Source organism: Nicotiana sylvestris, chromosome 9, assembly GCF_000393655.2.
Source record: "Nicotiana sylvestris chromosome 9, ASM39365v2, whole genome shotgun sequence".
Classification (NCBI taxonomy): Eukaryota; Viridiplantae; Streptophyta; class Magnoliopsida; order Solanales; family Solanaceae; genus Nicotiana; species Nicotiana sylvestris.
Genome location: NC_091065.1, coordinates 140904023 through 140915290, shown reverse-complemented (window position 1 = coordinate 140915290; position 11268 = coordinate 140904023). Strand labels below are relative to the sequence as shown.

General features: G+C 33.9%; 1 long non-coding RNA gene across 1 annotated transcript; it reads right to left on the bottom strand.

Annotated features, from left to right (window-relative positions):
* Positions 1-1139: 1139 nt before the first annotated feature.
* Positions 1140-4137, bottom strand: LOC138876839 (uncharacterized). The gene is made up of 4 exons (XR_011402115.1): positions 4036-4137; positions 3752-3923; positions 3580-3664; positions 1140-1247 (listed from the first exon to the last, which is right to left on the bottom strand). It is a non-coding gene; the product is annotated as an uncharacterized lncRNA (long non-coding RNA).
* Positions 4138-11268: the final 7131 nt, after the last annotated feature.

Sequence of the window (11268 nt, the reverse complement as noted above, 5' to 3'; positions counted from 1 at the left end):
TCCCAAACTTTTATGGTATGACTTAGCAATTTGATACCCCCATGGTTGTTGTAAATTTGGATATCACCTTTGTTCTTGTACAACAGAACCACCATACTCCACCTCCACTCATCCGACATCCTCTTTGTCCTGAAAATAATATTAAACAACCTAGTTAGCTACTCCAAACTTGCTCTACCCACACACCTCCAAAAGTCTACTGGAATCTCGTTTGGCCTGGTAGCACTACTACAAAAAGACCTTTAGCGGCAATACAAAACGGCTTTAGCGGCAATAACAATAGCCACTAAATCTTTTACCAGCCATTAGGGTTTTGCCGCTGATGTTGGGGTCGGCAAAGCCTTTAGCGGCTTTTCTCGCAAAAGCTGGTAAAGGGTATGGTTTATTGCCGCTAAAAATTATTATCTTTAATGGCAATTGTTTGCGGCAATTATAATGCCTACTAAATCCAATCCAAAATGGTCAACTATACCTCTTTAGCATCTATTTTTATAGCCGCTAAATTCAAACTAATTGCCGCTAAAGGTTCGCATCTCTAACGGCAATTATTTGCGGCAATTATCGTGGCCACTAAATCCAATCCAAATGGCTAATTATTCTTCTTTACCATCCATTCTTATAGCCGCTAACTTCAAAATAATTGCCTCTAAAAGTTCGCATCTCTAACAGCAATTGTTTGTGGCAATTATAATGGCTACTAAATCCAATCCAAACGGCTAGTTATACTTTTTTACCATCCATTTTTATAGCCGCTAAATTCAAAATAGTTTTCACTAAAAGTTCACATCTTTAATGGAAATTATTCTATTGCAATTAAAAAGGCAATACTATTCCTTCTTAAACATCTTAGTTTGCCCTTTAGAGTCCATTTTAATAGCTAATATGTTTAACTAAATTGCCGCTAATAATCAATAGCTTTAAAAGCCATAAGCGATAATAGCAATAATTTGGCCACAATTAATAATATATAGTTACTACATTTGTATAGAATATGACCCAAATAATAAAATATATTAATATTAATTAAAAAACATAATATATCTCATAAAATCTTAACAAACAAAAGAAAGTAGTAATCAAAAATGTTAATATCACAGTAACTTAACACATAAAAATATATTGTTTGGACTAAATAGCAATGTCATCATTGTAATAATCCAGAATGATGGTCTTCAAATGATTTCCGCAACTTTTCATCATTTTGAAATCTTCCAACCGCTAAATCATCGAACATCAGACTGTATGACCTGAAATTATAAAATAATTGTGTTAAAGGATAAAGTATATACATGAAGTGCTGAAATAAGAGACTAGTGTTATAGCTAACAGTGTAGATTTTATAGCTACCAGTGCATTTTCTTTTGCAGGAACAAATGAATTTTATTCTTTCTCACAGATTCCTAGTGCTGGAAGGAGCTACTAAACCTCGACAAGTCAAACTCCTAATCTAAGGATTAGAATTGCTAAAAGAAGACCACAGATTGAGAATTCAGGATGAGGGCATTTACACGACATGTGGAGCACCACATGAAAGGAAGATCTTAACTCGAAAGCTAAATGTTCACTGCCAGATATCTCATCACTCCACCGAGATACTCAGATTCAGAAGGAGAAGAACCTAAGAACATTTGGAAAAATTTGGAAATCATATGAGCAAACCAATTGTGCAATGTCCGAGCACTCTTAAACCATTTAGCTAAGTCATGCAACTGAAGCAACTATACAAGAACCAAATAAATGAGTCCCAAACTGTAGCTCAACAAACCAGTTTGCTATAAACTTTAAACAATGCAGAATAGAACAGACTTATAGTTATTAACTTCCCGGAGTAGCCACAAAAGTGCAGAAAGTTTTATTGTCAAAGCAAGCAAGAAGCCAAAATTCCTTTATAGTTTTGGTCAGCCCAAAATGTGCAGAAATTTCAGCTTCAAGCTGTGGAAAATTGCTGTCAAATACTACTCAAATCTTGATCACAAACAGCTGAACATTAGGCTTTTCAGAAGCTGCAAAAACTGGGAAGAAACTTCCAATAGAAACAAAAATTGAATTCAGCAAACAGAGGCCCTATCTAGCTGACACTTTGTGATATTAATTCATATGAGCAAACCATTTGTGCAGTGTCCGAGCACTCTTAAACTGTTCAATTGTGTAGTGTCAGTTTTAGAAGAGCTCGTATTTCTTCCTTGTCATTCTAAGGAAACAGTACTCTTCTTATAGTTCTAATATCTAAAAGGCTATCATGTTTCATCACCAGAATCAATTTAGTTTGTTTTCTTGCTGATGTCTCATTGTATAAATTACACTTCTGAAATATGAATTTTCTATTTATGGACTTCTTTTGGAATTTTCTTTTTCTAATGAAGTAAAGCTTGCACTTATAGGCTGAGGTATAGTAGTAATTCATAGGCTTCCTTTTATATGACACTATCTGACATGCTAAAGAAATTTCTTTTTCCAAATATGTCAACCAAATGGCTCTCTGCCCCAACCTATTTTCCCAGTAAATTACCAACAACCCCGGCAACTTCCACAACATACGGCAAACACGGTAGATAACTCACTATCATCTTTAAGAATGACATATCAACTTTTTGAGGAGTCATACGAGCAAAGCTAGAAATAGAGTAGCTGGTAGCTTTTGGGACGGAAATTAAACAAGACTGATTCACCAAAGAAGATGAAGAAGATCCTACGAAGGTGGCCCTGGAAGTTGAAAAGCTTGTGCTATTTCTATTGAACATGAGAGGAAGTTGTTCTTCGAAAGGGATAATTGCATAACTTACATGTACTGTCTAATAGCTCACCTAATTTGTACTCTTAAGTGTTTATTGCTCGTTATATGGCAGCAAACAACTAAACAAATAAGAATGAAATCAAATTGTCAAACTCTTTACCCACGTGTATATCTTTTTAGTAAACTCTTCACCCACGTGTTTTGTCAATCTAAATCTACAGAATAAGTTGTGGCCTATTGAGTCAATAAATCAGAATGACCATTAATACTGTTCTTGTTCCAAGGGACAATACACGAAAATGCTTTAATCTAGCATGGTATCATGTCACTCATAGGATCTGTAAAGTAATCAAATTAAGAGGGAGGAAAGAGAAGAAAATTGATAACAGAAGACATACTCTACAACACCCTTTCCCTAACTAAAAGTAGAAAACAAACTCACAATTACTACAGCAAAATGCCTCTAGTAGAAAGTTGAAAAAGTAGTTCCAAACTGGTTCAAGAAAGCTGGTACAAGGCTGGTGCATAGCTGGTAGCCAAACTTAGTTCAAACACTTGGAGATTAATTGCCGAACTCAAAACAATCCACACTTTACTAAGATACTGTAGTGGTGCAAATTAAGAAATATTTGCTGAAGAATTAAATAGACTGAACTCAACAACTACCTACTGAAGCATGAAACAGTCTAATGAGTAATAGAATTAGTTAGGGAATTGACTCTTCCACTGTTCTATGAACAAAATGCATGTGATATGAATTATAAGCCCAAATACAACAACAAATTAATAAAAATCGAAGGAGGAAAACTCAAACAATAGTGACGAAGGACAAAGATGAGTAGTACCATGAGAAGGTTGAGCATTTTCAGCAGCACTATGCATTCTTGATGTTTGTGGTACTCATTCATGTCCACTATTGGCATCGGGAATCTAATAAATATTAACATGTTAGATAACAATACTTTTATATGATTATAATTTCATTTAAAATATCTAAAGTTTATGAAATGGAGTTACCTGTTCACCTAAGGTGTCATTGCTACTTTGAGGCATAGATGCATTAGGAGCATAATTGCACATTAATTGTCTCATTTGGAGTAATTCTGATTGCATATTCTCCTGATTTTGTTTCATAATATTCATTTCTTCATTTCGTTTCTTCTTTAACTCGATCATCTGTTGTTGTAACCTTTGTATAACCTCATTAGAAGAATCATCTACAGCAATATTTCCTAAGGAAGACCTACTACCCCACAGAACAGAAGGAGTTGGACCAAGTCCTAAACCACAAACATACTCACTTTTTTCATTTCCCAACACCTGGGAATACACACGCCTTCCCAAGCAACTCTACAAGGAGGTTGCTCAGTAGATCTCTCACTATTGCTCATCCTTTCATTTATCATTTCCTGACCATAGAATACATAATAAATCTATTTTGGAATTCATGAATAGGAAAAAATACATATTGTTTGACGTAGTCATCAAACCACAAAAAAAAAGAATAAATCTTACGATTGTCTTGATAGAATCATCATCCGGTGGCCTACCATCCTTACTTTTTTATGAGTTAATAGTACAATTTCTGCTCGTGTAGGCACTATCCCGTTTACAGCCTAACACAATAAAAATGATATCATATATGCATAACAAGAAAAGCTTAAAATATTATAGTTTGTAGTTTTCACAGGTTCACCTGCTCATTCATCAAGGTGGCAATACTTTTTGATCCTCCTGTATGAGGCATCGTTTGCTTGGCCCTATTGTTTCTATTTTCTTGCGTACGTCTCTGTCATTGAAATATTAAAATGATATCTTATAAATTTTAAACAAAAATTGAGCATACCTAAAATCAAAACGCTTTAAAAATGTGCAGACTAGGAGAATTTTCAAGGTTGATACCTTAGCTTTATCAGAGAGCCAATAAGAGACAAGATCACTCCATTGATCCCTCGGTATACGACTTGGTCTATTTTTTAGTAAAGCGTCTTTAGTCTTATATTTTTGTGCATATTCACCCTTTAAATTGCACTTGTAATCTTTTCATTTCTTTCCTAGTGACTTTAAGACCCACGCTTCTCCACATTTTGGGATAGAGAACTTATTCTACAAAAATATAAGCCAATATTTAGAAGATAACATCATGTATAAAAGATTAAAGATGTTCACAAAATAATAATAATAATAATAATAATAATAATAATAATAATAATAATAATAATAATAATAATAATAATAATAATAAGAATAATAATAATAATAATAACATTAATAATAGCTATTCCATACCCTGGCAAAATCCACCAATTTCTTCTTTTCTTTGTTGTTAAACCTTCTCCAATTATCTATATGTAAAGGTGTTAGTTCTGGAGTTCTGGCAATAATTCCTAGAAAGCTAGCAAGCTTTCGACCCTCTTTCCCAATGGCTTGGTTACGATTATTAAACGGCACATCAATTATCTTCCCCATCGGAAGTTTCCAAATATCTTTCAATAAAGTAGGCCCACGAATTTTTTTGCTTCTGAATTACCTAGAATGAAAATGAGAACAGAACGTTAGATAGTACAATAGCTAGAACAACTATTTACTTTGCACATACTAGAAGAATTATTTACTTTGCACTTATGAGCAATTAAAATAATAACTTCTACAAAGTCGACAATACATAATAGAAAAGGTGGAGAATAAAAATAAAATGTAAAGCAAACTCTCAACTCAAAGAACAGTCGGTAACATAAACTTAAAAATGCCATATCAACAAAATTAAGGAACTTCAAATTGGCAAGTGAAAGGCTTACCATTTTACCAATACATAGGTACAATATATATCTTCAAACTCCATCTGATCAAAGTATCTCCACAACACCAAAATAACAGGATAAAAAAAACTTGCAAGAAAATATAAGGAATTAAAATGTAATTAAGATAGAGTTTAACAATCTTGAGTATTAATTAAGGGAAAGTAATTAAGAGCACTGGAACATGACTACTGTTAGGCCGCAATAGGAAGCTCAAGAAATCAAATTAAAAGATCTTTACATGGTATTCTAACAGAATGCAAGGATGGATACTAAGAAGCTTGAAATTCAACAACATGACAATACAGGTGGGCAGACAATGCTGTGATTTTTGGACAAGCAATACACGTGATCAGGTAATTAATCTCAGTATCTATAAACTGTGTAACACCTCCAAATGCATCATGTATCATTCCTCACATATCGTCGCCCTTAGAGTTGACTGGTTGCAGTTATTTTCTCCAGCATTATTTGATCTCGTTAGAGACTCCCCATGACAAAACCAAGTATCATATGACGGTATAATACCATTAACCACAAGATGATCATATGATGTAGCCCGATTTACTTGATGGATAATCACACACTCCGTACAAGGACATGCAATTTTTCTCCAGGTTGTTTTCCAGAAAAGGCATGATTTAAAAAATCCTCTACTCCATCCAAATATTCTATACTAACTCTATCACAATACATCCATCTTTTATTTCTAAGATTGTCCATGACGTTCAAGAATATTCCTTTCTTTTCTGTAATTACTGCAAGAGCTACATATTTGTTAGTAAAAAGGAGAAATTAATCAAAAAGGTAGTTCAAAATAAAATAACTATCCTATTAGTAGGTAATTCCATAGCTCAAAGATATCATTTTAACAATTGAAACTATCAAACATAAATCCATTAAAACTATCTTTTTGAACAATTAAACTATTAAACAGTTAAACTATTTTAACAATTGATTCATAAATCTTTTAAGAATAGAATTATAAAGTTATATTTTATAGAAGAACCATATATCATATATTTAAAATTTTCAAAACTTACTACTCATATTTATTGAATATCCAGATATATACTCCATTTTTACCAATTTGTTTTTAGCTCTTTTGTTTATTGGGCGCCAATTTAACTAGTTCTAAAGCTAAATGGAATATAAGTTAGTTTATATATTAAAAGTATACAAAGCCTAATATAATTGCGATGAAATCATCCATCTAAAGTTTAAGTTAAAGACTACTTAAACTAAACATGACAAGAAAGAGATAGAGTAAATAAACTTGAAAAATTCAATAGATTATGCAAAGCCTAAAAGGGTGTGAACTTTTTTAACAATAAGACGATGATTGCAGTGATATGGGGCTACTACATAGGGGGCTCAATCGATATGGAATATTTTGTTATTTATAAACAGATCATAGTCATCATAGAATAAATATGTAAATGAGAAGAAATCTAGCCAAAGATAACTTGTCAATTTTCACTATATTGGTTCATAGAATTTTTAAAAATGGAATTATTAAACTTATAAATTATAGAAATTTTTAAGGCTGGATATTCTGACTATAACTAACAAGAAACTAATGGGTACTGACTGTCGAAGGATTCTATATATAGCTAACAACCCAAGTTGTTTCTTAACAAACGAATGAATTACTGTGGTTGACATTCCTATTGGCTATTGAGCTTTTAGATGGTGAAAAGTAGCCTTAGAAAATATACAGAAGAACCATTTCACAAAATAATACCAGAACAGAGGAGGAAACAATTCAATCAATCGACTATCAATCTAACAGCAACCAGATATCACAAACGACTTAGCAAAAACATAAAAAGCTATACTTTCACAAATTATTACTAAGTTGTTGTTCAACAGCCCTTGGCATATCGCTCTTCTTCGTCGAACATGTTCCACGATACCAGAGACTAACATGGATATACAAGAGATGAATATGCCAATTTCTATTCTTTCTATAGGTCTAAGCCTTACTTGTCTTCCTTTTATTTTAGATGCCAATGGAATGAGCATGCGGTCATAGATAAGTATCCTAATTGTTGTAGTTCATTCATAGTATTTAAAGTCATATTATTACTAAAAGATTCACTCGCACATCGAGCTCCGAGCTAAAAAAATGCATATCGTTACCTTCAAATAGTCAAACAGAATGAGACTTTAAACCAAAACGTGGCGCCTAAAAGTAGGAAATTTCAGCTGAGACTAAAATAACGATCAAAAATAATACGCCATTAAATTTGGCAATGTTGGAGAATAATGGAAAAAGGTAAGGGACAATCGTGTGAAGAATGGTGCACAGAAAAATCTAGTACAAGGTCAAACTGGTAAGGAAATTGTTCCAGTGGTTTCTAACAGTGTTCAACGGGTTCAAACTACTGAAGGTGTTCATCGAGCTATTGAGATTTCTGGAAGGGAGATTGTGCTAATTTCTAGGCAGGTCCAACAAGATCAAGGTCACATAAGAAATGAAATAGTCATAGCTACTAGGCAATTGCAGCAAAATGATGCTAATACAAGGAAGGAGATGGCCCTTGCAGGTGTAGTTAATAATCAGCAAATCCAAACCTCTAACAAGTTTGCAATGTTAGAGGTTCAGGATGATGATGAGGAGAACAATAACCAATTGGTTATGGTAGAAGGAAGTGTTGAACCTAGTAGTCCTACTACTAATCTTAATGCAGGTGGGAGATTAAATCCTAAAGCAGCTGTTTTTACCCCTAAATCTACTGGGGTTGGGAGTACATCAAGGAAAGGAAAAGCTGGAAATATTACTGGGAATGAGAGTGCAATAGTTGAGGGTGTACAAAAGGAGTCCACAACAGCATGGGTTAATAGAGCTTTTGTAGGCAATCCTGTTACAACCAATCAGTCCTGTCAAGAAATCCCTTCTCAGGCTACTGATATAGATGCAGCATTGAAGGTCCAATGTTAATGAAAGATTACAATTAAGTGGAGGAAAACTATGGAGTCAGCAAGTTGAAGAGGATCCAGAAGAAGGTGAACTATCGAGAACCATAAATTTACTACTTGTAAGATATTTTATGTTAAAGGTTGTCATTATATGAATTCGAATAAGTCGTCATTCCTAACCATGATGACAGAAAAGAAACAAAAATACTACAAGACAAGTTGCTTAGTCGACAGTGACAAAGTTCCAGTTTGGATTAATTTCTAGTCAGCCTTTCGAATACAAAATACCATTATGCACCTAACTGTAATATAAAAGACCAAAGCCTCTTAACTATTTTGCTTTCTACAATTGCTTCCTGAAGACTGAAGTGTAGCCAAAAATGCAACCAGAAAAGGAAATAGATAGGAAGCAGATCATGTCCAAACGTATCGTCTTGTGCTTTACACTTATAATACTTTGTCACAGATGTTTGTTTTCTTTCATTAAATAAAGTGATTAAACGAGAGTTTGTTGGAAAAGGCAACACCAATTTAAACAATCAAGCATCATCAATCAATTGTAAATAAATCTATATAAAAAATCGAGCAAAAGGATCCACTGTAAAACAATCCATATAATCAATCGAGCAGCATCAACCATCAATCCATTGTAAATCAATCCAATTAAACAATCGAGCAACATCAATCAATGATGTATTGCAAAACAATTGCAATCGACCAATTTAACAGGGGAAGAAGAGAAATTAATAGGGGAAGAAGAGAAGGTCACAAAAACGAGAGAACTTACCTGGAAAATAATCGACGACGAGGTACTGAAAATTGACGCAGCAGCAATCTAGGTTTTCCTATCGTTCAATCCATATAAAATTGAGCACCATCAATCAAGAATGTATTGCAAAATGATTGCAAGAAATCAGTTTAACAGGGGAAGAAGAGAAATTAACATGGGAAGAAGAGAAGGTCATAGGAACGAGAGAACTTACCTGGAAAAAAATCGACGACGAGGTACTGGAAATTGATGCAGCAGCAATTTAGGTTTTCCTATTCAATTGACGGTATCTGTTTCTATTAAAAGGAAATATGTTTTCCTAGTTCCTACAAGTTTCTGATTGGAGGAAACGATAATTCTCGTCCAAAAATTTGGAGGGAACGATGTTTTTCTTTTTGTGGGGAGGGAAACGTTAAAATAATAAAAAATTAAATTCAATTAGTAATTTTTAGTGGCAATTGTATTTTTATTTCCGGTAAAATGATATCTTTTATTGGCTAATGCTCATGTGCCGCTAATTTTTCAGCTTAAAGAATTTATTAGCAACAATTGTCTTATTGCCGCTAAATAATTGCCGCTAAAGGTCTTTTTGTAGTAGTGTAGCTCTGCCTATCGCGCCCCATTTTCTCGCGAAATCGGGTTTCGACATGCGACAACTTTTTTAAATGAGATATTAAAAGAGAAGAGTAGTCGCTTAACGATTTTGGGGTGCGTTAGGGTTTGTATTTGCAAATAACTCTGTTTGACTAGTCAATACCACCAAATATTAGGTAAGGGCTCAAATTACCTCAAAGAGAAAGAGTTAGGCACTCTTCGAGGTTCACAACTATGGGTATCGGCCGAACTTAAAGCTAGGCGGATTAGGCAATTAGGCTAGGTGATCAAATAAACAAAAGAAGTACAAAAATCAAAGAACTTTATTATAGCACATGTGAATTGGTACAAATCTTAATGATGGTAAATATACAACTACATAAATCCATGTTAAATAACTAAGTGCGGTAACAAGTATGTAAATGCATCAATTTCTATAGGCATGTTGTCTAATAGCGCACAGTAATAGACAAGGAAACAAGTACAACATTTACTAACAAACTCTTGATAGTATACGTGTATTAGAAAAGTTGTGTGGAGTGTGTGATTTTCTATATGCATGGTTTCTACTAGTGTATAAATCACATAAAAAAAAATAGCAAGCAAGATCAAGTAGATCCTATAGACATGTTTTCTACCCATTTATGCGAGAATCAGTATACCCTCCCCCTTTTACTAATTTTCCCAATCTGTTCAGTTTACAAATTATTATAGGCCCAAAAATAAAAGAAGAAACAAACTCAAATGTTACAAAACTGAGGTGACTACGGGCCCAACAAATAAAGTAGGCCCAAGAAGAAAATAACCCAACACTGCCTAGGCCTTTAACAAGCTTGCTTCTCACGTGTATAGCAGACCCAAAACAAAACTCAGCTCAAGCATTGGAGCATATCAGTTGCACAGCCCAGGTCCATAGTTGGACCCATATCAAAACCCAGATGGAGTCACACTTACCAAGCAATTATGAGTTAACAACTTAACCAAACAAACACACATAACAATCACTTAAAGAATTTTGGGGCCTAATGACAGTGACTAGATGATAGAACTTATAGAAAAGTGCCTTCGCATTTTAGAAGCAAACATAATAGAATTGATTAAACTAAGAACATGCAAACTAAGAGAATCAATAAGGCTTAGCTTCATCATGGCAAGTCGATATGGCAATACCGACATTATAGGTTCAATCACTTAGCAGGAGATAGCATATTGAGCAGAAAAACACATTGAGAGAGAGTTAGGGGAAATAGGTCCTTTGAGGTTACAAGATAAACATAAAGGATTAACCTAAAGGATTTTTAAAACTAGGAATCCAAGTCATGAATGGTCGGGCAGAGTCACATTTAGGGAATGAAAATCAAAGATAATCCTAATTATGCTGAGTAGAACACAAAGATATGGCAGGAAGATATATCATCTTAAGTTAAATAGCACAGGCAAACATAGAACAT